Source organism: Anas platyrhynchos, chromosome Z, assembly GCF_047663525.1.
Source record: "Anas platyrhynchos isolate ZD024472 breed Pekin duck chromosome Z, IASCAAS_PekinDuck_T2T, whole genome shotgun sequence".
Lineage (NCBI taxonomy): Eukaryota > Metazoa > Chordata > Aves > Anseriformes > Anatidae > Anas > Anas platyrhynchos.
The window spans coordinates 77,559,084-77,582,961 of NC_092621.1; the positions used below are offsets into that span (position 1 = coordinate 77,559,084).

At 35.6% G+C, this 23,878-nt stretch overlaps 1 long non-coding RNA gene across 1 annotated transcript; it reads left to right on the plus strand.

Moving 5' to 3' along the window:
- The first annotated feature begins 1,300 nt into the window (after positions 1-1,300).
- Positions 1,301-23,545, plus strand: LOC119714356 (uncharacterized). Its single transcript, XR_005261469.2, has 3 exons — positions 1,301-1,492; positions 19,329-19,416; positions 22,418-23,545. It is a non-coding gene; the product is annotated as an uncharacterized lncRNA (long non-coding RNA).
- Positions 23,546-23,878: the final 333 nt, after the last annotated feature.

Here is a 23,878-nt window from a genome sequence, read left to right on the forward strand (position 1 = left end):
CTCCAGGTTTATTAGCCCCTTTAGTTTCTGTTTAAAATTCTGTTCCCTTTTCTGTCATTTTCTGCAAATGTCCCATTTTGCTCAAAAGGATTTTCCAACCGACTGTTTTCAGGGCCTTGCAATAGGGTCAGACTGATTTTTGTTATTCCAGCCACCAAATGTGTGAAATAAAGACTTGAGACTTTCTACTTCCCAAAGTAAGACCCATAATATCTGTGGGATTTAATCTAAAATAAAAAGAATTGGGTTGTTCTCTAAGGTTGAAAAGGCAAAGGTGATATCAGACAACTCACAGCAAGACTAAGTACATTATTTCTAGGGTACCAGCAGGAAGCATATGCTTGAGCTGGCTTTAAAAGCAGCTGTAGCTACCACTGAGTGTTAATCTTTTCTCTGGAAGATAACTAAGCAACATAAATAAAAAATTTCTGCAGACATGAGTTTACAAATTAGAATGACGGACTAAATTTTCTCAGAATGATTCCATTCAAGCCCAAAGAGGCTTAACTTGGGCTATAAACTGGACAAAGTATTTCAGTCATTATCTGCAGAAAAATATAATTCATTTTATTTTTCCTATCGACAATTAAGGTCCTATGACAGCTGGGTATTCTGTGAGAATTCTGCTAATATCTGCAGCTAATTTTCATCATGGGCCCTTTAATAGATCAAAGCGAAATCAGTACAGACTAGCTCATCACTATCCTGATAGCAATACTGAGTTTGTCTCTCTCTCTCACTTATTAACATGCACAGAATCAGCAGTAGGGACAACCCAAGGACTTTGTTTTTTAACTTTCTAATGAAAAGAAAGGATGCACAGACCACTACTTCAAATAATTTTGTGGATATGCATTTGTACATATGTGCCCATATACATGCTCTCCTATACAACCCACCCCAAAATTTGTGTGCACACATTTTACATATAACCATATATATATGAAATATAATTAATTGGAATATAATTTTAGGATGCTGTGTTCTTTAAAACCTATTGAAATTATTCCTTTGATTTGACGTAGAGATGTAGAGAAGATCTAGTGTGGATGTAGGATCATTTAGTATGATTCTGTGTCAGTCATACTGCAATGACATGTACTGAGAAACAGCTCCTCCATCAGCCTAGTATTTCTTACTGCATCTAAACTTCAGTTCAGAAATCTCTGCATAGACCACACACATCAGCCACATCACTTCAGAGAATATTTACATATAAGGCCATAGACACCTCAGTATTTATGTTAAAATGCACTCTGTTAGAATGTCACCAAGCACCAGTGTTGAAACAGAGCATAATACAGAAGCAATGTCAATGTGAAGTCTAGCTTAAGACAAGCAGATTCCACAAGAGCTTATGTGATGGAAAGTTCTTTCAGAAGTTTTGTAGGATGTGAAATTGACTACTACTGCTTCAGTGAGCTTCAGACAAGACCTGAACACCTCAGTCTACAATGAAGCCTGATGGGAGCCACAGTATGAGTTACAGGAGGTAAGGAGAGTACACAGCTGCTAACTCCTCAGCCCTTTGGATACACACAGCAGCAGGGGATGCTAATGGAGACGGGACAGGGGATGAACCAGCTGCAAAAATTTACCAACCTTCCCCTGCTTGCACCCAAGAAGCTATGTAGACACTAAAGACAAACAAACAAATCTAGAAAATATGTTTACATGCTTGTATATAGCTCTGAAATGTGATGGTAAATTTAATACAAAATAAAACAAAAACAGAAATCTTCATCTTTCTGCAGATTTATAGAACCATCCAACAGAACGGAATCAATGTGATCCTGTTATGGAGTTCTGAAAGACAGCTCACAGAAAATCAAAAGAGATAGCAACAGTATTATATCTTTCAGGATTTTAGAGTAACAACTATAAAACTCAGCTACATTCCTTGAGAAAGCTGATGGTCCCACAGGTATTAAAAGCCACTCAGCCTCCATCCGAGATCCATGCCATGTTCTCTCTTTTACTGAACATCAGATCTGAGAGGTTGTTAAATGTTGTGTTTGGCTTTTTTGGTTCACTGTGCTGTGAAGCACTAGCCTAGAGCCTAATTTGGTATTTGGGCCCTGCATTGCTATCATCTCTGTACTTTGGGAATGATCTCTTGTATACTATTAATAATTACCTTTTCTCCCTTTTGTACTCTAGGAGCCAATTGGTAGAGGATATAAGGAATGGTATCTCCTCCCTCTTTCCCTGTGGGCTAGTTAAAATATCTTTTGAGTACTTTGAATCTTTGGGTAACCAACATACTTCTGTTGCTAGGTCTCCAGAATGTGTTTCTGTTGCTTTGTTGTGTTGTGATTTGTTTTGTTTTGTTTTTCTAAGATTAAAAAATTAGTTAAGAATACCTCCCAGGAATCTGCTCCAAGGCAGTGTGGTGGTGGATGGCAAAGTACCTGTAATAGTTGTCTCCTCTGATGGTTTTGAACTTCACCCCTAACCCCGTGAAAACCTAAAAAAATTATAGAACGTTTGAAAGAAATATGACCTGATTCTGACAATGCCAGAGTTAAGCTTGCCACTCTGTGCTTAGGCATGGCCTTTGCCTATCAAATAGTAGCCAACTGTATTTAGAACCCTCAAGGGGAAAAGAAGATCACAGGGACTATGGCTAAATCAGACAGCCAAACCTTGATGGTATTTGTTGCCCCTGTGATCAGGAAGAAACAATTTCACGTGTTTCTTTTCTTCAGGAAATGACATCTCATTTAGTCAGGGAAAAAGCATCTCCTAGGAGGGAGCAGAAAGAAGAATCAGAAGAGGCAGGCTGCTCTGCAGAAGTGCACCCTCCTCCCCGTCCTTTTAACATCCAGATGCAAATTCTGCAGGGTGAACCAAGATCTTCCGTCCCGTAGAGGGGATTCAGCCAAATCTGTATAAATGGCATCTGCTTAGTATTTCTAATATTTTCAGGGAAATAAACAGACAAATATGAGCATGTTGCTTCTGATTAGAATTCAAAGTATTTATTGTTAATTTATTATTAACATAATTTTGAAAAATAACTTTTTGTCTTTATTTGTACACTAATCAGTGCCTGGGATAACTCCTGGATACTGAAAAACAACTGGCAATATGAGTGATTTATTAGGTCGTTCCCTGGCATGGCTTCAGCCTCTGCTAACCAACAGGTTACCATGGCGAGAACCACTGGCCATGATATGGCAGCAAGGGAGCTCCAGGGACCATTGCTAATTGACAGTTTCCATGCAGCCAACTTAGCCTGCACACAACGAGAGTTCATTATCATCAGCCATGGTCTGTTGCATGCCAGGTTGTGTCAGTCTGCAAGGATGTTTCCAAGTACACTTACTTCTCTGGTTTAGACACGACCTTTTATTTCTAGTTCCTTGATAAAGATTGAAGGGTTGGGAGGAACACTGTATAGCTATTTATATGTTTGCCTCTTCACCACATCCTTGCTTGTTATATGTATTTGTAAAACAGACATTGAAAAGCCTTTCACTAGTCAGTTTCTCTAATAACCCTTCCAGACTTTTCAGGGATTTATTTTCTAAACACCAACATTTTTCTAGGATGTACATTAGTTCTTTTTTTCCTGCTGCAATGACTGAGGATAGAGCACAAGCTTTAGTAATCAGTCGCACCACCAAGGACATTACTCATTCGTTTCTGCATAAATGTTCTGGTGAAAAGGGTTGAAGACATTTTTCCCTCAGTGAGGATGCCAGTGGCACATGGTGTAGTCAGCAGATTTTCTCCCTGGGATCTATGGCAGAGCAGAAAGAGGCCCGGTGGGGTGATTCTAAGCAGGAACACTTTTTGCTAAGTTTGCTAGCCAGATAGCTAAGGAGAGTTACATGTGTCACCAGAAGGCACGAAGGATGCTCTTGCAGTTCACTGAAGCAGGATGTCCACCCTGTCCTTGTTCAGAGGCTGCCTACAGGTATGATACAAGTAGGATATACTAAGGATCCTCTTAAGGCCAAGTCCTTCAGGATAGTTTACACAGAGCTCACAAATCCCGAGACTCAGCATTCTCTGCTACTATGCATGAGAGCAGAAAGAGGTTGTGCAAGTATTGCAGTGGGATAAAATCTCGCTTTGATTCTTCTACTACCACCTGGTAATATATAAAAGGCATACATGCAGTCATGCAGTGGAAGAGTAAGGGGGAATGTCCCATGTATCTTGGAAAAAGCACAACTGAGCTAAAACCTAAGGCTTATTTCACACAAGAGTAATGTATTCTCTTCAGAATGAAACACAAGACTTCTCTGTGTGCACGTTATATCATATGTTGTAGGTTTGTATCTTGTCCTGGGAAACATATATTGTCCAAACAGCTACTGAAATCAAAGGAGACCAAAACAAATAAATAATAAAATAAAATAAATAAAATAAAATAAAATAAAATAAAATAAAATAAAATAAAATAAAATAAAATAAAATAATAAAATAAAATAAAATAAAATAAAATAAAATAAAAAATAAAATTAAAATAAAATAAAATAAAATAAAATAAAATAAAATAAAATAAAATAAAATAAAATAAAATAAAATAAAATAAAATAAAATAAAATAAAATAAATAAAGATACAAATGTTAATTGTTGGGTATAGATTCTTCTTTTACCTTACAGATATCTTGCAATTATTAAGTGCAGTGAGAAAATTGTCTTAGGTAGCCATATGAGCAAGTAAGTCATAAATCTGGATTGCAGGAAAAAAAAAAAAAAAAGATTGTACACAAAAAATTCCAAAAGCACACTGATAAACACTGCTTTGTTAAAAACACTCATCTCTGGTATGATAAATTGCAATCATAACTCTAAGCCTTATGGGGCTTATGTAGCATAGCTCATAAATTAACATTCTGCTGCTCTCCAAGTGTCACTGCTACAAAAATTGTACAGTGAGTTGTGCTAACAACTGGTGTGAGCAAAGAAGAAAGGAAAATATCTAAGACTTCTGACATTTTAAAAATATCACTATAGAGATTATTTGTATAGTTTAGAAAGCTTAAAAACATAAGTTGCTAGGTTCAAGCTGTTGAATATCCATTTAGGGTCACAGTGAAATAAGATGGGTTTCAGAAGTGCAAATTTTCACATTGGGTGTTGTTTCACTTCTGAAATATCAGGGCATATTAAGATTTCAGTATGATTCTAACGTAAAGTTGGTATTTCTGCTTAAAATAATACTGCTTAGCATCCTCCACTGTAACTTGGGTATACAGCCTTGATAAACTTTAATAGAATGTTATTCTTCACCCTCATATTTATTTTCATTCATTGTGAACCTGAGTGTTTCTGTGTCATAATACGAAAATAAATAAATAAATAAATAAATAAATAAATAAATAAATAAATAAATAAATAAATAAATAAAACTGAAACCAAAAGCTTCTCCAGTTTCCAATCTAATTCCCAATACAGTAAAAAAAAAAAAAAAAAAAAAAAAAAAAAAAAAAAAACTCTGATTTCTGGATTGAACAGATTAAGGATCTACTTTTTGATTTATCCATTAAAATACTGCTTACAAGCCTCTAAAAAATCTACTTATACATGTGAAGGATTACCATCATTTGTGTCCTGTAAAAGGCTCCAGTGCAGTAGATGCTATGAGGAAAAAAAAAAAAAAAAAAAAAAAAAGACAGAGGTATTGACATAATCACTGAAAGGACAATATGGGCTAATATGAGGATGAAAACCAGATGATTAGCAGAGGTAGCAGATGAAGTGATTAGCTGATATGGGTGGCAGGTTAAGTGATCTGGATTCTGAAAATACAGCCTTAAATTTCCAGAAACTCGGTTTCCAAAAGCTTTATATATTTTTCAGACTTCAAAAACATAGAATTTTAAGGGGGTATGGAAGAAAGTAATTGAAGAAATTTTTTTTCACTTGTTCCTGAATCAATAATATTGTGACTGGAGGCATGGAAGGACTTCCCTGAAGACAAAGGAGGCCACAGTCACAGACTGACTAGGAAACACAATCAGCTCACCAAGTACCAGGCAACAGACAAGGTAGGGGCATGCCATGCAAGGTCTCTAAAAGCTCCAACATTTAGATTTTTTTATAAGATGAAGATAGAATCAGTGGAGACAGAAAAGGCATTAATAAAATGAAGCAATGGGCAAAGAAAAGTTTACAGTAACAACCTTATTATGCATGAGAAGGACACTTCTGTATTTCTCATGGCTATGGAATATATCACAGTAGTTAGCCTGAGTTCTGAAGACATAGCCTGAAAGAATTGTAACGCTGTGGATAGGTGGCAGAGGGTGTATTTTTAGAAGGCAGAGTATGAACTACTTCAGTTGCAACACTTTCTTCATAAGGAAATACTTAAAATACTCTGGGACTTTACTTCTCGTGGCATTCCTATAGGAAAATCTGCATGGCAGCATGATAAATATATTTGTGTTTTGTTTTAGTCTTAATGGAAATGTTACTTTTGTACAATTGTCTCAAAGTGAAAAGCGAGGAACAGTTTAATCCTTGGTGATCAAACTGAACTTCAAAATAACAGCCTTCAAATAAAGACTAAACACTCTTTCGAGCAATTAGTTGTACTGAAGTAGAAATTAATGACTACTGAAAGATATAATGGGCCATAAAATATATAGAAGCAGCAGACTAAGACTAATCAAAGACTCACACAATAATTTAGGTTGGAACGGCCCTTAAAACCATCAGCTCCAACCATACAAGCTAACACTAAACAGGCCACCACTAAAACATGTCCCTAAATGACACACCCACACATCTCTTAAATACATCCAAGGATGGCAACTCCACCACTTCCCTGGGCAACCTGTTCCAATTAAATACCATGATTAATAAAAAGAATTTCAGCAAAGCTTTTGGATGACACTTTGCATGAACATATACTTAATTTGCAGCCTCAGCACAACAAACCTGAAAAGTACTCAGGAAAACAGAACATACAGGTGAACTGTTGTTTTGGGTGCCCCATTTTTTTTCTGGATCAAGAAGGTTGTCTGCAAAGTCAGGGGAAACAAAGAGGAGGTTGTTGCAGCAGGCAAAAGATGAGCTCAATACACTTAAAATTTCTTGTTGCTCATGTTATGGCAGAGAAACAAAGATTAAGTGACCTTTTTCAAATTAGGGTACCCAGACTAGGGTGCTAATGATGGCCTCATCTTCAACTGGCATGTGACAAAACCAAGTCCCAGGTCTGATAAAGAGTTTGCCCATTTCAGTTTTCACTGAGATCATGATTCTGAATTGCTTTTTTTCAATTTTGTTTTCCTCTTCAGTGTATCCTGAATGCCTGTCAGGCTTGTGTCTTTTAACTTCTGTGAAGAGGCATGCTTTTAATTATGAGTGAAAACTGCAAAACCTGTAGTACTGTCAGGCAACTGGCCAATAACACAAACATATGTCTTGTATAAAAACCCTTAAGTCCTTAAGAATCTCCAAAAGAAAGATCGCACAAGGTTACCACATTGGTGCACATTTAACACATACTGAAATCTGTATGTCAGTATTTAATAGTATGTGTCCTATATGATCTTAATAAAATATATATTTATAGATTATTGCACCTGTCCCAGCTAACTGAATAATCTTGTTCCAAATGTGCAGGCTTTAAATCTTCATTGCATGTCCTCTACAATACAATTACAGCTTTGCCTTTATTTATGAGGAGACGGTAGAGAAGAGAGGAAGCAGAAGGACAGAAAGATGGGAGGAAAGGCAAGGAGTGTGAAGAGAGAGTTGTGGCTGGCAGAGCTACCACTCAGTCTTTCCAGTTGCCTTGTGCGTCTCTAGTTGAAAGTTCCTGGAAATGAAATCATCTTCAAAAACCTCAGTAGGGAGTATCCAGACACTCCACCAATCCAGCTAATTTTTCACATTGGGTCATTGCCACTCCACCATAAAAGATGAAGTGCTGAAGTGATTTGTTATAGCTGTATAGTCAGCAGTAAACTCACTATCAGGCTTAACAATTACTAAATCATTGTTCTAATTTTAAATTTCTAACCAATACTGTAAAACATTTACTAAAATGGCCCAAGATAAATCTCATTCTATTTTCTTACCAAAATGTGGGCTTTGAGACCCTCCCATGACACTGGTTTTTATAAAGTATTAACTTCATATAAAATCTCAATATTTATAAACCCTGTTCATGCACTAATATCTCATATATTCAGTGTGATGTAAACAAAACAGAGAACATATTCTTTTTCATGTGACTTACTATCCCAGTATAAGACAAAAGGGAATGTGTGGGTGCAAAGACACATGGGATTTAAGGAAATAAAGATGGAATATTCATGCTGCTTAACTTCACAGATGTTAAGAGGCTAACATACTAATTTTCCCTAATAACCCTAAAGAAAAGGAAAGTCTTCAAAAGACAACTTACAAGTAACACACAACAGTATCACCTTATGCTGGAGCTTTCCCCTAACAGCAATTTTACCGGAAACCTCCAGTGGCCAGATCTCTAACTGTACACAGCACATTTAAACAGCTATGAGAATACCCTTGGAAAATAGCAATTCTCCTTACTGTTTGCCAGGACACCAGGACACCAGACAAAAGCAGTGATTACCTCTGTCCTGTCAAGCTGTTGTTTGTTTGTTTGTTTGTTAGCTTGCTTGTTGGTGGTGCTATTATTATTAATATTATTTATTTATTTACTTATTTTTGTAAGCATGACAGAAAAAAAAGTTCAGGAGAGAGAATGGGATAAGAAATTATAGGGATGTACAAACTCAGGAAGGTGTTCACACGTCTCTTGGAAAACTGGTTTAGGGAAAGATGCTCAGACATGGAGATGACGGTGATTCTCTGAAGACATCACATGCCCACATCCACATGTTATTGTCACACCCCATTTTGTATGAATAATATCAATAAGCTAAAGTGCTTGGATCCAAGGAGACACCAGACATCAGTTAACTTAAACAATGCTGTGAAACTTGTCACTGACCACACTCTCCTCTGCAGATTGCCAGTGTCAAGGCAGACACCCCCACAGGAGGATGCAAATTAACATGCATAATCTTCTGCAAAAGAGGATGATGCAGGAGAGCTCCTTTGATTTCCTTTCTGCATTTCTGTGAGTTTTTCTGTTGAGAGCACATTGTACCACAGAAATAATTCCACTGAAAACATTACTGGGTACCATCTCACCTTCATCTTCAGCTATAGCCTGAGCTCTCTACCATGAATAATGATTCCTCCAGCTTGCATCATCTGGACATTGGCCATTACTAATACGAAGATGAAGAGGAGTAAAGAATGCTTCTTCATTTCAAGGATTCAGTGTTTATACTGAGTATTTCCATGTTGTAAACAAGTGTACTTGATAATAAATAAATGCATACATACATACATACATAAAATAACTTAGCAGTAGCCAATCCATTTCCAGTGTTTTTAGTCAGCTGGTTTCCCTGTCCCCACACTCAGAGTCTCTGATAACATGTTAGCTGCAGCATTACATTGTGTATTTTACAAATGGAGATACAACACTTTTGAAGAAATAAAGCATAGCTATCTAATTTGTTTTCCATTTCCAGAAGGAAGCACAGAAAACTCTTGTAGGATAGGATATGAATGGTGCTGAAGTCTGGAGACTGTATAATCTTATCTAGCTAGTCAATGCATTAGCTATACTACTTGATGATAAGCTAAATTAAATAGCAGAAATACATTTTATATGGGATATTACCTTGCCTTGCTTTTTGCTTTGCCTTGTGTTCTATCTTCTGCAAAGTACAGAAATCAAAAGGCACACAGCATCACAAAGAAATGATTACTCCACTCTCTCTAAACCATATATTTTTTTTTATTAGAAAGCCTCATATATATGCAGCTAACAAAACCAGAAAAAGATGCTTAGTATATTATTTACAAAGAGAACAAGATCTACTGATAAATATGAATGAGCTTTAGAAATGAAAAATTATCCATATCAAGGAAGTAAATCTTAAATCCTTTTTTGAAAGATTTCTATAAAATTTTTTGCAATAGAAGTTAAAATGGAGGATCATCAATAATGACAGAAGTAGATGTGTATTGTATGGCACAGGAAATGAAGTAATGTCTCCAAAGCATCCAATGCATCAAGAAACAGATTGCTCCTGTGGGAGCATAAATTCCATCTTTCGTGTCAATGACTTGGTAGAAAGACTTTTAGGCTAAACTACTACATGTGCTGAATTAATCAAATTATGGATGGTGCTTAAGGTGTCAAAACACTTATGTAAACTCAGATGAAAATATTAATATCAAATTCAAGCCATAAAAACTAAAAGCACATTAGTTTGTGGGGTTGTTGTTGCTGTTGTTCTGTTTTGCTTTGTTTTTGTTTTATCTGGATTTATTTTAAACATAACAATCTGTTAAACAATCAGATCCTAGAATATTGGGTAGTTGTTTCACTGGAACCAGTGAAGTTAGCTGAACAGTATCTCTGAGATTTTCACTGTGTGTAAAGAAGTGTTTCTCCAGTGGTGAATTTCGTATTTACTGCATTATGAAATTCTGTATAACTAGTATTTCTCTATCTAACTGTAAGTTGTCCAACTCACTTCACCAAACAAGATGAAAACACCCCATGGCTTATTCAACAAAAGGCATCATTCTGTTTGGACAATTCTCCATTGTTAGATCAATTACTTCTCTTGCTTCTGCCAATTTTAAATAGATTTTAGATGTACTTTATTTTATATTCTGCAATAATTTCACAATAATTTTAATAGAAAGCATTTGGAAAAAAATCATTTAATGTAAAATTGTTTGATCATAAAGTCATTACACAAATTAAATATGCTTTCAGCAAACTTCTAGGCAATACATGAACTAAATATTTAAACAAAATATTCTCAACCTCACAAAATTCCTAGAGAGTCTTGTTTCTTTTATATTAATGTAAATACCAAATGAAGAAAATCCTCCTGAAATAATGCCTAGTGTGAAAATTATTTTACTACATTTTATGTCTTTTGTCCTTTTTTCATTTTGCACAGCTTAGAAAATTAGTTAGCTCTAACAATCATAACTTGGATGAAACAGTGCTGTCTGTTGGTTTGTCTTTGCTTTCAGTAAGATAACTTGGGAAAAAAACAATCCATCAAACTGAAGACCAGCACTTAGACAACATTCACAGTGTTTGTGAATCCCAGACTAGGTCTCCTTTGTTCCCGCAAAAATCAATTTTGAAATTATTTCAGTTTACTTGTGATAACACAGATATAACTCAAAAGGGAACTTAGCACTTTTCAAGATTGAGCATGTCACTGTGATTTGTTAAAAGCTGGGTTTTGTTAATGATATTGTCATTTACAAATTCTTTGAGAAGCTTCACATGCTACTGTAACTAGGAGTGAAAAATATCAGGTCAAAGGCATGTGGGGTTTATCCATAACACAGAAGTTTAGCAGCTGATGATTTACTGCAAGTATGCAGAACATCTGTAAAAGATTTATTTTTTTTTTAAGTAAAAGGGGTTGCAGGAAATACATGTGAAAATATAAGGATGAGCTTCCAGCTGTTAGGTGGAAATGCAGTATCTCAAGACTTCTTTGAATTTCTCTGTTTCTCAGTAAAAATGAATATGTTCTATCAGCAGTATAATAGATGTAGAAATGGTGAAAAAAATATACTCTCACACATACATTTAAATCAAGACTGTATTGTCTCTTTCATGGCATTTTGTCTTACACATCATTGGAAGAGGAATCATACTGTGGTTTCTCAGGTCCATGGTAGCAAGTGACTTATTGACTCCAAATGTGAGAAAAAGTTTTACTCAGCTCCTGAGATGTTGCCTGAAGGATCAGAGCAGTACCTTGTGAATCTTTGCCTTCTGCATTCGTGTTACCTTGCTTCAGAATTAAAAGTCATTATGTAAGATAAAAAAGAAAATCAGTTTTCCATGGTGTGATTTTGAGTGCCTGGAAAAGACAAGTAGCACTGCATAAAGCTGTAACTATAAAAGTCAAACACAGCAAATCACCACCTGCAGAGATGAGGAAAGAAGCTATTGAAGAGTGAAGCTTGTATTTACAGTAGACTCTAGTACACTGTTTATAATATTTATGGCCACAGCTTTTTTTCTTATACTTCTGTTGATATCTTGGAATAGGCTAATTTATAGTTCCGTGAATCTGGATGTCATGCTTTCTTTCATCCACATAAGAGTATATATTCTGGTTAGCATATTACTACAATAAGTTAGAGTAGCCAGGAGGGGCACAGGCCTGCTGACTGGTAAGGGAAGCTCTGGGCTGGTGAAGCCTCACCTTGAGTACTGAGTGCTGTTTTGGGAATTACAATATAAAAAGTACATAAAACTTGTATGTCCAAAGACATAAAGAGGATGTCCAAAGGAGGGTAACAAAGTAGTGAAGGGTCTGGAGAGCAATACACATGAGAAGCAGCTGAGGTCCCTTGCTTTGTTCAGCCCAGTTAAGAGGAGCCTGAGAGGAGGCCCCAGAAATTTTCAGAAAAGAAGAAAGTAATCTTGCCTTGTGAGTTTGGAGTATACTTTTTTTCTCTGTGTACCAGAAGAAGATATGTATTTTTCTTACAGAGGCAAGAATTAGAGCAGAGACTTAAACATGCATGGTTAGCACTCTAAAAGAGTCTTCTAACCATAGGAGTTATCATGAGTGGTGCCACTGTTTCTTAATACCATTTCATATCTCAGAAAATCATCCCAAGGAAATTTGAAGAAAACAAACAACATCACACACACATATGCAAACACACACACACAAACCTAACAAAAAAACAAGGGAAAAAAAAAAAAAAAGACTATTGTTTTTGTTTTGCTTAATCATCCTTTTGCATAAACACATTTAGCTGAAAATGTCCTGATTAATATTATCTTTTTTTACTAAGTGGTTCTCTATTTGCAGCCTTCAATCATAACACCTGGGCAGGTCATTATCATGTGTTTATTGCCATAAAGCTCCTCATAAGTCAAATTTTCTGCCTCATTTGTATATTACATACAGAAAATGAGGACTCAAAGCCAGATTTATTTAGGGAAACACTCTATTTATTGGACTGCTCTTCTACTACAGTTTTCTGAGGCAAATCAATAAACAATGACCGGCAGTAGAGATTTCTCTAACGAAATAAGAATAGCTATTAGTTTCAATTCATGGTATGACCTCATTTTCTTTTCAAAATAATTTTTAAATGTTGTTACATTTTTTTTTCCTCTTCTTATTCTATCCAATGCATCTGATAGCTAATATTCTGATGGAAGTGATAAGATACTGTAAAAGAATTGTAATTGAAATAGTCTAATGAAGTTTCTCTCTCTTCTATCTTCTGGATTGGAAAAAAAAAAAAAATACTTATTTTACTCTTGTCCCATTCCTCTCTGAAGTATGGTAGCTCTGATTAAATGAAATGAAAGGAATATAGAAAGGCAGGGAGGCAGGGCACAGAGCAAGCCAAGAGTGAGGAGTGTGACCAATGGATTCATCTTAAGAAGCTATGAGAAGAAAAATACTTTATTCCATAGGACAGAAGCAGACATGTTAGCGGAATATGAAATAGGCCAAAGTGTTTGAAAAATACCTCCTGAATATTTTGCTAGTGAGTACCTCCATGAATGAAGAAAGTGCCCAATCTTGTGTCATTTCATGCCGACTCTTAAAATATTCTTGACTATTTAAACCCAGTCTCAACATTCCTCCAGTTTCCTATTTATGATGTTCTTGATGCACATTATGGAGGAGTTAATTTGTCCAAGATTCAAATCTCTTGTTTTAATTGGTCAGAAATTAGAAGTCAAGAGTGTCCTGACTGTTACAGCACTGAAGGCCCATGCTCAGGAAAACAAACCCTTAGGTGCTGTCCTCAATATAGATATTTTCCTAAATCAGGGCCAAGAAAAATATTTAAGATGATAATCTGCTGGAAGGCTTTAAAAAATAGGTTCCATGATTTGAATGTGGTGTTTCCATTAAACTCAACACAAATAATCTCAATAAAACAGTCATTATTCTAGCTCAGCTGTAGATTCCTAGATCTGAGTTACTCTGTATAATTTAATCTAAATGCAAATACATCATTGAAGTGCTTACATTAGCTAGAAGTACTGTGCAGAGATAGGTGTAGATAATAAGTTTCACTGCACCCTTAATTTAAAAAAAAAGAAATTAAAAAGATATTAAATGTAGAAAGTAATGGGTTTATGCCTTCACTGACAATGATTTCTAAAGTGTGAACTGAGGAAATTCAGACGAAGGAGTGCTGAAAAACAGGAGCCAATCAACCGATACCAGGGAGGAATCTGCTGAAGGAGGTGTTGCCTGAAAGTATGAGTATAATGTGTAGATTGTATGAATTTCATTAACTGCTGTTTTAATAGCAAACTTAGTGTCAAAAAAAAAAAAAAAAAAAAAAAAAAAAAAAGCGCTGGAATCTTGAGAAAATAGTTAAAGCAGGTATTTTTTAAAGCATGTTATTTTTCAGTATTTACAGAGAATAAATTAACAAAATGTATTAACACATTATGTGCACATTTTCAACTTTTGCTACATCTATTCAGACCTTTGTGACTAAATATTAGGTAATCTAGCTTTTAGCTCAAACAAGGTATATCTGACAAAATCAACATTATGGTGTTACAAAACCTTATGTCTTAATAAATATGTAAATTTAACAAACTTCCCCTGAGGTCACTGTTTCTACTGTTGCTCCAACAGCTAGAAATCACCATGGTTCCATACAATCTTACCAAAATTTTAAAGGGACACAATAATTGAGTACAGTCTGATTTTCTTGGAGCCAACACATGGGAGGGGTAGGAAAAAAAAAAAAAAAAAAAAAAGAGAGAGAGAGTGGAAAACCTGAAGACAAGTTCAGTTAAAGCCAATTTTGGGTTTGTCATCAAAGCACAAGAGACATAATATAACACTTTTTATTTTCACTCACACAACAAAATGAAAAGGTAGTATTAAGCTTGTATTGGTCAGTGTCTATAGTGAAAATATTCAGCTGAAGTAAATTTTCATACTTTAGCTAGAGAACTGAAGGTATGACAGCTTATATGAGATATGGATCTGATCCAAATTGCTAAATATTATCTGACTAAATCTTCTCGATATCATGTGATTCAGTGTCTTTCTTGGGGCTTTATTACAAGATATACAGTATTTTTCTTTCAGCTCTAAAAATCGAGTGACATAAACTTGCCAAGTTTCTTACTCTTTTCTTAAGTAATGATCTAATGCACTGAAAAGTTTGAAGTTATTATCCCTAAGACTTCATAGGCCAAGCTCAGTCTGTTTATTAAGTAGTATGAATTTTCAACTAATTTTATCTTGATTCCTGGATGGCAAAATATTCAACTCCCTTGGAGAAAGATTCTCCTTTTTCCTTTTCCTTTTCCTTTTCCTTTTCCTTTTCCTTTTCCTTTTCCTTTTCCTTTTCCTTTTCCTTTTCCTTTTCCTTTTCCTTTTCCTTTTCCTTTTCCCTCACCATTGTCAGGTGAGTTAGAAAGTTAATTTGTTATACATGTTATACATGTTATACATGTAAGTTCTGCTTATCTGCAATGAGTTTAGGGCTTCCTGTTTACTTTTTGAAAATTAAGGAAATTACTTACTACTTACAAGAAAATTCTGCTTCCTTGTTGTTAATAGTAAGTGATAATGAGGTCATAAACAGTGTACAGAGCATTTATTGTTACCTTAAAACATGGCATAAGAGAAAACAAGAGAAAATCAAATAAGATAATGACTGTATGATTGTATGTATGGCATTTTAAAAGAGTTGAGAAATTCAGTGTCCTGTAAGTATAGTAAGAACAGCTATAAATCAGCTTGAAAGGTCTGTTTTCCAGCACCACATTTATGGCTTAGGGGGAAGAGGGTGAGACCAAATGGACAGTAGCCCTGCTCTTTTGCTGAAGTTCATTAAATGCATTCTCACCACCCCATAACCTTATATCTGGTATTTTGTGTCTTCCTTAAAATGATGGACGTAGTTGATATAGAAGCTTCAGAGGTTAAATAAATAAATAAATAAATAAATAAAATCTTAATCATAGAGGTAGGAAAAACAACTGGATAATTTAATCTCTGAGCAAAGCCTGTCTTTCACGATTCCTTTAATCTCTCCAAGATCAGAGCTTTCTGAACCTCTAGTTAACGAAATGATCTAATGAACTATAGCTTGCAACTCCTGCTTAGAACATTCAAGTCTCCAAATTTAGTTAATGTGAGACACTGTTGTGTTTGGCTTAAATATATAGCATCCAGATCACTTCAGTGTGAAGCTTTTACACACGAGCAGAAGCTTACACCGCAGGTATTGTAAAAGATACTGTGAAAACATACTCATTTCGTCTAACAGAATTAGCATCATTTGTGCTCCTAGCTCATTGGAAAACACTATTCAGAGGGAGCACATTTACTCCAAAACCGTTAGGAGACTGAGGAAACACCTTGGAAGCAACTGAATTACCAAGTTTACTGCTGTGACCTTTGCTTTCCAAGTTTGACAGTAAAACATATATAATTACAGGATGCGGATTACAAAGCCTTAGCCATAAGCAGAGAATCTCTGGTGATCTTCAGCAGAGCATTACAAACACTTGTATTCAGTATTTCTGGAGTTAGTGCAAATGCATTGCCTCTGAATTCTCCAATTTCGATAAATCCTTTCAAAATGTTAAATTTAATATCACATTGAAGAAGAATCATTTCTTACAAGTTACTGAGCATGATGGGTGCTGTTGGAAGGGTATGCTTGTCCATGTGTCCCTGTGAGTTCCCTCCACCCACAGGCAATTTTTGTGTTATTCCTCGTTTTTGTACCATGGTGTGTTGTTGTGTCCAAATGACTTTAACACAGACTGGAAAATGAGTAGTCTACTTTAAATATCTGGTCTCCAGTTTTCTGTTATCTCACAGCTTTCATACACACACACACACACACCACACACACTCACAAATAAAATAAAAAAATCTGTCTGACTAAATTACCACATATCTGTGTTTTGCAATGTCTTTTAAGTGAAGTTTTGAGCAGTTTCCTCCAAGACTTGGCTGAAGCCCAGGGCAAACCTATCAGTGCTTGAGGCTGAACCAATCTCAAATCAATAAATATCTTCATCCATTGTATAATTGAGTTAATCAACGAACTTGACTGGACAGATAAATGTTCTCATTCTCCTTCATTTGCTTCTGTTACCCAAAAGCAATGAGTAGTTTTACGAAGCTTCTTTTGTCAGAATGTCTCAAAAGTCTAGTTGCTCTGAAGAAAAAAAAAAAAAAAAAAAAAAAAAAGTGCTTATTGACTTCCTACCAATATTTGTGTAACAAGTAATTAGTTTCTTCAATTGTCACCTGCGTTCCTTTTAAATAAAATCATTTATCCCACTCAACCAAACAGTCTCCTTTTGTACAAAGAATAACAAAAAACACAAGCATGGGAAAATAATTCCACAGACCTACCAACCTTATAAATTTATAAGAAATAGTAACCTCCTAAAAAGTTGTCAGTTCAGAGCTGTTTGGGAGATATTTTAATTAAAATATTTTACCATCAGTTAGTTAGAACAACGACTTCATTGGAAAGGATTACTTCAATCAATTTTCAACCTCTGCTTGGCAAAAATTTGATATTTCTTTAAAAAAATATATAGAAAATTTTTGTACCTTCTGAAGAAAATAAAATGATTGGCATAAAAGAAATTGAAACAGTTCACAAAGGAAGAGGGAGGAAGTTTGGGGTCCTTATTTTTTCTCCTTTTCTCTCTGCACAGTAAAAAAGCTGAGTAGCTTGAAAACATTCTCAGTGATTTTAAATATCTTTCCAACTGGCCCTACTAAGCTAACAATGGTTAAACTGGGGTGATGCCAAGACCCTGGGCCTTGGAGTTAACCCCCTGCCCCCTGCTCTTGGAAGAACAGAGGTTCCCCAAGCTCACCGTCACTGTCTCTAGTAGACCAGAGCTGGAACGACAACCTGCAGTAGCAAGATTCACCTTGATGTTATCCGGATGATCTACAGAAAATAAAAAAGGAAGGAATGAAAGCTTCTCCTTATACAACATAGTGCCACTCAGAAGAACAATGGCACTGTCCTGGCCCCACTTCTCCATTAAACATTAGACCTCTAGCTAAGGCAGGTTCACACCCTTCAGAAAACAGATTGAATATCTCATTATTGACAAATCTGTGCTGAGACATATTGCACTTTCACCTCAAATTGATTTCTTCACACACATCCTGAGTGAAACCACACAGGGCTCATATGCTGTTAAATATTTACCAAGTCACTCTGAATAATGGCTCTGCATATGTCCCCTCATAGCTAAGCTCCAACTGTTTCCTGACAGGTAAATGAATGTAAGCTAATAAAGCAAAACTTCAGCATTTTAGGACTGGAATATATATGTTATTTTCTTCCTGAGTTTTGCACTTCCTTCTGGATTGCTCATTGCCTCAGATATTGGAGGAGTTTACCCTTTTTGGCACACAGAACAGTGGTTCTTTGCCTACCTGGCCACAAAACTGGGAAGTACTAACTCTGTGAAAAGGTCCAATTGTGATGGCTTTTCCCACTGCAAAATACTTTTTAATTTAAAGGAAATTAGCCTTGGTAGCTAATAAGCACAGAACTACCCTTGCGGTAAGCAAGAGCTGTTTAGCCCAAACCTGTATCTGATTTCTATGACTATCCTATGACATGATGAAGGAGAATGATGAGCTGTCTCAGACCTATGCACAATGTTATTGGGATCCATAGCTTACTGATTTCCTGAGCTGAATATTATATGAAATAACTATCTTGAACACTCATACTGAATTGTTCCCTCAGAAACTTGTCTATTTGCTTTTTGAACCTATGACAACTTTTGTCATCAGCAATGTTATGTGTCAGTGAGTTTCGGAATTGAATTACATGGAATATGCAATACATGGAAATATACAAAAAGTGTTTCTCTTTTCTGCTGCCTGATAATTTCATGTCCCTTTCCTTTATTTCTGTTTGCAAAGCAAGATACAGTTTATGCACTATCTATTATCTTTATAATATTCATGGACTTTTACCATTTTAACATTCTTCCTTCAGTTGTATCTTTTCCAGGTTGAAGCAATCTAGTAAATTTAACTCATTTTTCTTTATAACACTACTGTGGTTTCATATATCTAATAATTCTTTCAATTCTTTTCTGTTCCTATTACAGTTCTACTATAATCTTCTTGAGATATTGGGACCAGAACTGCATTTAATATCCAAAATGGCATCCTTGACTTATGGAGCTAATAGTATGTTCTGTTATTTTCTCTGTTCCTTTCTAATAATGCTAACCATTAACTATTTTTGACAGATGCAAGGCAGACAACTGTTGCACTGACTCCTGTGTACTTCTGCTGACTGTGAAAACTTCATTGAGAACCTGTGTATGCATAGTTAAGGTTGTTTTTTTAATATATACATTACTTTCCATTTACTGAAAATGAAGTTTATCTCATCCTTAATGCAGAATTGTGAACTTTCTGCGACTTTTTAAACTGATAATTATCATTAATCTAATATTAATAATTTGCCCTGCAAAAATTGGCGTCACTAGCGAGCTTCACCTTGTTTTCATTTCAGCTTGGAAAGAAGCTTGAAGTGAAAAAATCTCTGCAAAACTGTTCCTGTACACTTCCATGATTCTACTTACCAATTCCAGCTAGCATAGTGTAATAGGCATATACTGTGGCATTGCTTCTTTTCAATTCTGAAGGCTGGGGACATGATTTTTAAAGCCTAACAAGATTGCAGAAGTAGGGTATCTTTTCCATGTGCAATGAAAATTCTGATATGCTGAGCAGCTGCAAAAGCAGAAAGAATTGCTGAAGTGCTTTTCCTTGAACCATTCCAACATTCGAGCTGCACTAGCATTATGGGAGATGTAGGTTAATGGGCTGGTGGCATCCTTCTGCCCCACTGGCCATGCAGCTGTCAGGAAAGAAATTGCATGTGTAATGAGAAAGTAGTACTCTCCCTGAGACTCCAGCAGATTTATTTTCTATAAAGAAGAGACTGGATAGGCTTCATGAGGCAATGTGAAATACTAAAGAATGGGCGTCCACTTGAATGACTTAAATAAAGCAATTGATAAATATTTAAGAAAATTAAATCTCATTTAGATTTCTTTCCACTTTTCTCCCCACTCCAGACAATGAGAGAGAAGTTTTTCACCTTGTAAAAATATATACTTTTTACTGAAAAGCGTTATGAAAAGTAATACCAGATCAGCAGATAATAAATATATATTAACAATGGCTTAGCAAGCATTTTATTCATGACAGCCATAAGATGCAGAACATCATCTGAAACTGGAATGGTAGTGGAAATGTCTCATTCTAAACCAGAAGAGGGAGGTTGCAGGTTGTAATGAATGACACTGATGGAAGAAGAGGATGAAGAGCTCTAAGTTTCCATGGTAAATCATCACTTGCTTTAGACTGCAATCTATGGTCACCCAGTGATCTTTTTTTCATGTGATGTATTCATACATATTTGCCATATAAGATATAGGATATATTATTAAACATATGGAGAAATAGAAGGAAATTAAATAACTTTCTCCAAAATACATTCAGAAAGAGATTAGCTGAAACAATAAAATCTCTTTATTTCCCTAGACATACAGGAAACACTGGGTTAAACTGGTGAGAAATTTATCTCTCGCCTTGTCAGTTAGGACTTCATTTATGTAACTGCCCTAACTTAAATGGTCTTCATTTGCATGAATCAGTGAAGTTATGTAACTATGCTTAGTGAACTAAATTGTGAATTAAAACGTGTAGGACTCACCTTGACATCTGCAGTGGTCAGCATACTACCATTCATATTTGAACTTTGGGAAACGAGTATGTCACATCATTTTAAGGGAGAGTATAAACTAAACTAACTTCTACAGCAGATCTGTCATGTCCATTCATTTACAACTTTGTTGCACCTAAATTACAAATGAAGATGTTTGAACTCTTTGCCAGTTTGTTATACTGAAGATCACACAATTCATGTGGTCTAAAGAAACACTGCTTATGGTTAACCCAGTTGTTCCATGCATAGAACCATTATCAGTCCAATTACAGTGATCCTACTAATTCTGGCTCCAATTACATTCAGTTCAAACTGCATATACAAATAATTTGTTACCTTTCTTTCTCTGATGTTATGGCTTCCCTTCTCATGCCCCTCTGGGTTCTTGGGACAATGACTTCAACCAACAGGGAATCTGTAGACAGTCATCAGCATCCAGAATCCCTCGTTGGAAGCACTTTGAAGTGGATGATGGGGGTATCTTCCTCCTCCCTCCTAGTCCTTTTAGAGTTGTCCTTGCTTGCTAACACACTCTTCCTGTTCTTCTGTCATTGGTCTGTAAGTTTATTAGAATTTACTACACAAACAATGTTTTACCTTCTTTAACGGATATTTGTCCTGGTTTCTCTCTGTTATTCCCAGTAAAAATTATACATCTTGCAAAGCTCAGTTCAGCTACTGAAGATCAGAGAGCTGCCTAGGACCTTATGGTCTCTAGTATCCTGTGGCAAGTATCAAGTATCCTGTGGCCCTGCTATCATCCAGTGCCTCAAATTCCACTCTTTGAACAGTTGCAGAGAGCTAAGTGAAAACTAGAAAAAATAAAAAATAAATAAAAAATAAAATAGCACAAACATAAAAATAATAAAAATGAAGTGAGTCATCCCCATCATTTGATATCCTTTTTCCCCATGTCACTGATCCTTATTGGCTGAAATCTACTGCAATATGATAAGAAATGATAAAATGTGGCTAAACACCAAGCAGAAGGAAATGCAATCAATTCCCTGCAGTGTGTAGCAAGAGAGATTTTAGCATGACAAAGACTGACTTTGCAAGGGTTTGCTTTCCATTTCTTAGTATGCACTATCTATGTTTCCACTGAAACTGCAGAAGAGAATTAGAAGGTACTTTGGAAGTCCTCCAATTCACAAGCAACCAAAGAACTCTGCAGGTGTTCTCCTTATCAGAAACAATGCTTTGTCGTGTTGGACTGAGCCAGAAGATTTTCGCTTTCTCAACATGCCTGCAAGGGAAACTGACCCAGAGCCTCCCATTCAGTGGTGTGATTTTGGTGGCAGTACTGACTCTTCTGCACTGCTGCACTCCAGATACTGCTCTGTTAATGCAAGACCAGAAAATTATTGTTGTGACCAACCACAGATCAAGACACATAAAGTGTTGGTATTGTCCTGCTAATCTTACTAAGCTGTACTGACGCAAACCTCTTTTGACTTAGCCGTGTTTTTAAGAGGAACTTTCAGTATCTTATCTTTTTGACTGTTTTGCATTATTTTAACTTAATTTTATTTTACTTGATTCAATTGGCTAAAGTTATTCCTTCTGTTCTACTTTTCTTCTTTCTCTCCTTCTAAATAGGTATCAAGACATTGATACTTACAGTGAGTAATAAAGGCATGAGTGGCAGTATCACAGAATCACAGCATGGATGATGTTGGAAGGAACCTCTGGAGATCTCGGCCAACCTCCCTGCTCAGTCAAGGTCATCTACAGCACATTACCCAGGATGGTGTCAAAACAGCTTTTGAATTTCTCCTGGGAAGGGACTCTCTCTCTGCAACCTTACAGCAGAAAAACTGGCTCTAGTGCTAATATTTGAACTCTAACAAGTATAATACTGTCATGGCCTAAAAATTAACATGATATCAAAATAATTCTTGCTTTGGGCTTAGTTAGGTCCAAACCCAAACCAACTTCACTTTTCTCTATCTGTATGCTATTAACAAGATCAAATACTTCATTTTTCTTCAGTCTCGCTTTAAACTTTTCTCTTACTCAAGAAATTGAACTGTATGTCAGCATGATGTATTTAAAGTTAACAAAAGACTTTAAAGCACAGGAATACACGGTAATTCTGTCATGTACCTTAGAATATTGTTAATATTAAAGATTTTAAGTTCTTCATCTCTATGATTCATTCTCACATTAATATATAATTCCTATTTTTCATTTGATATTACTTCTCAATTTGTCTGATAGCACTAGGTCATAAAGTACTCAACTTACTGTTCATTTAGATTGCTTTAAAGGTTTAACCCCTCTGATTTTAAATTGGAAACCACTTTCATGAACTCACATGATGGAAAAAGAAAGTACATTTCCATTTAGACCTACCTACACTGGTTGATTTTTCATATTCACTGGCTTAATAATTACGCTTTTTCACAGTGAATATGACTTCTTTGAAAGAACATCGCCTTTATAACCTCCAACTCCCTGATATTAGCAGGCTGTTTTTATGATTCTTACCAAGAATCCTGTTTATGCAACTACTGACAGATAATTTCATAAATACATCGGCAACAATTCACTAACGTGTGCAAACCTAAGCATGGTTTTATTTGCCAATCCTTGGATTCTATTGTTTGAATTTATTACATTGAAAAATTTTACCTGTGACTGACTGTTTTCAGATATTAGTAAAGTAGACACTTGTAAAAATACTAATAAAGTTACATATCTTATTTTAAAAATACAACTATTAAAGTAAAAGTATTCACCAGCCATCTTGTTCCAGTTTTATGAAGTGACCTTGCAACAATCTTTTTGGTTTCAGTAATGCCTCTTACTTAAAACTATATTTATCAAAGCAATTCAGTCAATACCCAAAGAGTTAATTACTTTGCTGAATGACATGCAAAATGGCATGGAATTGCTATAAATAAAGGTGGCATATTTGGGCCCTTATTCCTTTTAAGGATAAAAAACAACAACAGCCACCAAAACTCCTGTGCCAGTTACTGAATAACTGATATTGTAAAACTCTGCCAGTCTCAGGTTTGTTGACAGAAAGCAAGAGAGGTATGGCAGTTTTGCCTG